This window comes from Lepeophtheirus salmonis, chromosome 2 (genome assembly GCF_016086655.4).
Source record: "Lepeophtheirus salmonis chromosome 2, UVic_Lsal_1.4, whole genome shotgun sequence".
In the NCBI taxonomy this organism is placed as follows: domain Eukaryota; kingdom Metazoa; phylum Arthropoda; class Copepoda; order Siphonostomatoida; family Caligidae; genus Lepeophtheirus; species Lepeophtheirus salmonis.
Window position 1 is genome coordinate 40,836,952 of NC_052132.2, and position 5,901 is coordinate 40,842,852.

Here is a 5,901-nt window from a genome sequence, read left to right on the forward strand (position 1 = left end):
TTATTATATTAGCAATATATTGCCAAGTAAAATAGGAAATACATATTTTTAAAACTATTTCCTTGTATTATTATTTACAAAAGCCACATTTAATCAAGCTTGATCACAATCTTGAAGACTGTTGGATCTCAAAAACTTTTATGGCATTATAATATTAAAAAATACTATCTATTAACTAGAAAGATATTATTATTGTCTCGTTTAGCTGAAGTATCTCTAATAGGTGTTAAGAGTAACGTAGAGGGGCTAACTGGCGTAACATAAGACACTTTATCAAAATTATCTATTTTTTTAAATCTACTACATATAGTCATGTTGATAGAAATTTCATGTTCTGGATTAAAAATTCTTAGCACTTGCCTTTTGCACACAAAAATTTGAAGTTAGATGCTTTTTTTTAAGCCTGCAATTGGCCCATATGATCCCATGATGAGGGTAATACGGGCCACCAGTGTTGCATTAGTATAAATGAAACTTATTTGTTTTTATTTTTATGATAATAAGATAATTACTTGAACAAACATATATTGAAGGCAATATGTGTTTGTTAGGCTTTATATAGTCAACGCCTCCTTCTTTGTAAAATTTGACAAATCTATGGCAAATTTCAAAGTTGTACTTGCCCTGGACGCACTTTCTACAAATTAAGGATTTAGAAGCCTCATGACAGTATCAGAAACATACAAAAAGCTAGCCCCAATTTTACCCCAATTAGTGTCTCCTATTACTATTCATATATTTTATTAAGTTATATTTAAAAAAATATCATATTAGAAACATTTAATATTTACATATTATCACATAGTTATCCACGTTCTATTCTATTTGTTTGCACAACAAATGCTATCAACGAATATAGTGTATTTTAAAATATCTGTAGGAAAAAAGGTAAAATAGTAAATACATACCTTCTTCACGTGGGTTGCACAATGCAATATGGCTGAAAACTGATGTCATTTACTATCACATGTCAAAACAAAATATCTCTAGAATGAAAAGTTAAGTGTATATTAGGGTGTCTTACATTACCCAGGGGTCAACTAAAGGTGAAGAACTTTGAGCATCCATACTCAATATTTATTAAATAAACATTGACTATTATGATGATCATAAAGCACTAGTGAAGTCTATGCTTGAGCCGATCCTTGAGAGATGAATAGATCAAACACATAGTCATTGAATTGAAGGATTAGTTAGTAGTTAGAGAGTTCATAAAATGATCAAAACATGGCAAGAGACTGACAGGGATCCTTCTCTTCCTTCTTTGCTTCTTCTGACGATTGATTATACAATAAAGATTCTGTAATTAGTGATGATTATCCTATAAAGATTCTATACTTAGTGATGATTATCCTATAAAGATATTCTTAGTGAATCAGTGATGAGCAAGAGCTATATTAATATTATGTTATGCATGAAAATCCAAAGTTCCAGAGTCTTGTCTGAATTTATACACTTCTAAAAACGATACAAGTCCTACAAAGAGCCCTTTCTTATTGAAGGTATCGTCTATCCCTGGAATGAAATGTTTGAGGTTACTCAGGACCTGAAGGAAAAACAAGTGTTTCGCATTACCATCTATGAAGAAATGTCTGACGCCAGACTGAGTTTAGAGCAAGGAGTCAAATTTAATATCTTCCATCCTTCTTTCGAGTGGCGACTCTGAAGTAGTTACCCATCGTCCATTTGCTGTAAGAATAACTATGTTGACTTATGGAGAAATTCTTTAGGGTGTTCCAACGTACAATCCTGATTTTGATCCTTAGAAATCGGTTAAATATAATGGATTTGAATTCTTCCCTGATCATTCATGTTCCTGAGTGGGTTGATATCCTAATTTTACAACACATAATAATGATGTCCACTCACAATTCTCAACAAAGTCAATCAGATATAATATATAATAATTAGCAGTGCTGTGACGTTCGCGAACTTCGCAATCTTATTAGTGAACTGATTTAAGTGATTCAGTTCACTAAAAGCAGAGCCCTATGGGAAGCGTTACATCACGAGATTTAAGCGTCCCCTTGTGACAGATATCAAATGGCCCAAAAAAAAACTTAATGAAATAAATAAATATTAAAAAAAATAATTTTATTTACCTTAATTATTATGAAAAAATGGAATAATTACTTTAACTTACTTAATTTCGCATACACATTCTTCATCTTCCGAAAGTAGAAGAAGCTGTAAATGTATGTACATTCTTAGACATAGTAAAAAATAAAATTTTATGACATTTGGCGACATTTATAGATAACTTAATTAATGGAACCGCTACTTCAGTTATTGAGTTTATAATTTTTTGAATTGATTTCTATAAGATTTGAATAAAGCCTCTATTTTTTGCAAATTGATCCAAACAGTTCTTGGCGCAATATATTAATTGGACATCATATAGTTCCTCAACGAATCTTAACAAAAGTGAATTATTAATGGTTTTATTAGACCGAAGGTGAATTTTGGAATTTGAAGACTTGCAACATAAAATGTTTGTATGGTTTGAATTAAATACCGAAGAGAGGCGCATTTTTAAAGACTTAAACTTTGTTTCTGCGTCCCAAATTTTGACTTCTTTCTATTTCAACTTCTTCTTTAATTCCTTTATTTCTGCTTCATGGACTCCAAGACTATACCTGAACACTGAAAAGATGGACTCAAATACAGCTCTAAATATTGGATTTAATAAATCTTTACTCCTTTCTTTAACAATATTTACTATAATTAATGAGTAATAAATAATTATTGATGGAATATGAAGAGGATCTATAATGAAGATACAAAATAACTAAAGAAAATTATGAATATATGTAGATAGTATAGTATTATATCTTAATATTGGATTTCTTATATTGATTGAACTATGTAGGTTTTATTGATGATGGACCTTGACGAAAATGTGTGGTGGCATCATTCATAAGTACACATTTAAGTTGTGCGTACAAATGTAAACATAACAGAGGTTTTATATGTCATGAATGGATAACGTTATCATTGTTGATTTATTGATTGCATCCCTGTTTTCATCCATACTATTGAGACTGAATTGAAGTGTTCGACGTAGTAATCAATCGTTTTCGTTCATCAAAATTAATAAACTAATTTTTTGCTCCAGAGATATCGTAGTTTCGTCAAAGACAGGAAGATTATTATTCTTATAAGTTCTTTTTTAATCTTTGACTTTACTTTGGGACTCCATTGACTTGAAAGTAGCGATGCTGTGGCAAGAAGGAATGGCTTTACTAGTATAAAGCTCAATAAATTTTACAAAATTTGGATGACTATCAAGATAGACTGTGAAATCTTCTTATTCGACATAAAATTAAAAGTATCTGTAGTTGATTCAACTATATTCTTTGAATAAAGCTTCAAATTATTATCGTGAATACGGTTGTTAAGGTTCGAATTTTCTAAAAGCTTGGCTTACAAAATAACAAAGGCAACATGACATAATTTTAAAAGCCTTGTCATAAATCTAAACTTTTTCTCCTTCATTTTCGGCGAAAAAGAATTCAGGTTAATATTTATATATATAAGTTATATAATAAAATTGAATCTTAGAAAATTAAATGTAATGTTTGTATCTAGTTGTTCTTGCTAGATGCATAATATTTTGTTTAAAACGTATTAGAATTCATCATAAATAAGTAAGTAATATTGGAATTGTAGGTAAAAAAGTTTTAAAATGACACCATTGAAAAAAATTAAACTATATTTGTAATACACGCATTATATTTTATGAAAATGGAAATATTTTTATTTCATCTTACATAAAGGAAGACTACAACCTATAAAACTAATTTTATTTTTAAAATTCCGCATCATTTCTATTTAATTTTTTATTCAAAATTTCGGAAATTTTCATCACAATTATACATTTAAACAATTTGTGTTGTCTGTTTTTTTTGGTTTTGATGATGAAGGATTTTTTCTTTGGCGTTCTACATAACATCGAATGTGATTCATGGAAATGACACTTCTGTAATGAATATAGACATGGTAATTATATATTGTAATATGAGATATCCATATCGTCAACTCCTCTCATCCCTTTATTTAAAGCAATGCCATTTTAGGGCACAAATGATCCAGGACTTGATTAATTTCTTCAAATTTGAACATTTGCTAAGTCATTCAACCTTGATTAAAACTGATTAAGATAATGGATTAATATTATAACAATTTTTTGGAATACAACATTGGTTGGGAAGTTGTGATTATGGTAGGTAAGATTAGGAACGGAGTAAAAATGTAGCAATTATTTTTGACACGAATACTAAAATTTGAAAGAACAGATTCTTTAGATACTTGAAAAGTTTATAACAATTCTAAATACCTTTGAAAACAAAGAGGATGATTTTCAAAGAAAAATAACTTTTATAGCTGAACAATATATCAAAACCAAAACAAAGGAGAAGGTACTCATTAAAGTTTTTAGTAACATGTATGCTATGGAAAAACTGTAGTCCTTATCTATGTAGAAAAATTGTACATGCTAGCACTTTTTGTCTGCAAAGCTTGTATTACTTGAGAAAATTGTCTTGAGTTTTAAATTCAAATACAGGGATATCCTCTTCTACAAGCACATATCTCAATTCCCGGTTATAGTCGCTTCCTTCAAAACATAGAAAAGTAACAATAATTCTTCTAGACGCATCGACTTTATGGGTATAAATAAATTTCAATTTAGAAATTTAATCAATGAAGCCAACAGCATCATACAAATGCAAGAGAAAGATAGTTATCGTATGGTCCACTTGTTAAATGAAATTCATAATCTTAAATTTGTTATCAATTATATTTCAATATCAATAAAGTATTAGTTTTAAGATACTTGAGTCCAATTAAATCATTACGTAACAATACATACTACGAAAGCAGTTAAAAACAAGCAATCGTTATACATAGTCGGCATTTGAATTTATTTATGTCTCCTTATCACTTAAAAAGCACACTATATGTTAAGAGTGGAATTAAACGGAAAGAAGGTTTACAATTAATAATTCATTATCACTATATGTAGTTATGTTCCACAGGGATTTTTTCTTTAATGCCGGGAGTGACAAGTTACACAATCTTTCGTTAGATTCAATTCCACACATTCGCCAAGGAAATTCTAGTTAGTATTTTCTAAGTGATGAAAAAGGCTTATAATAATTGAAAGACATCCAAACAAATGACAGTCAATATAAATTAGTAATTATAATACATATAGATTGAGTTCTTTTGGTCTTGGATTCAATGATAGAATTAATGACGACAAAGCTAGAGATTTAGGACAGAAAAAGCATTTTATTTCATTTTCCAAATAGATTTATGTGAAATCAGACAGCCTTCTTCGCTCCTCGCTGTAGTGCGTTATCCTCTTGAGAAAGTGAGACTTAGCTGCATATACTTCACTATGATGTGGAAGATCCTCAATGGGTTTGAACGACTTTAATAAAATGAAGACATTGTCAAATTGTAGAATCAAGAATGTAGATTGTTGAGACAGACTCCGGACTACGATTATTTGAACTAAATGATCATTGATGCAGTTGTTACATGAGAGACCTACCTAGGAGACGACAGTTTATACTAGGAATACTCGTATTGGAAAAGTTCGTATAAGATAAAGCTCGCCGGGGGTAAGACTCGCATCCTTTATTCAATTAATATGAATAATAATCTCACTTATGTAATGACTAATGTGTTCGAACCGGAGACAAAATAAGTAATATTAATAAATATAAAATTAAAGAAAAATAAACAAACACGACAGCAATTCGAATGAAAGAAGTGATATTCGCTTAATTATCAATTATCAAGAGACTTGAGGAATTATTCATATTGGAAAAGAATCATGGTTGGACGAACAAGCATAACATTAGATTAGGCAAGAACAGTAATTTCCTCTTCGTT

At 29.7% G+C, this 5,901-nt stretch overlaps 1 long non-coding RNA gene across 1 annotated transcript; it reads right to left on the reverse strand.

Annotated features, from left to right (window-relative positions):
• Positions 1 to 567: 567 nt before the first annotated feature.
• LOC139907673 (uncharacterized) lies at positions 568 to 1,719 on the reverse strand. Its single transcript, XR_011784403.1, has 3 exons — positions 1,576 to 1,719; positions 909 to 1,515; positions 568 to 843 (listed from the first exon to the last, which is right to left on the reverse strand). It is a non-coding gene; the product is annotated as an uncharacterized lncRNA (long non-coding RNA).
• Between the last annotated feature and the right edge of the window lie 4,182 nt (positions 1,720 to 5,901).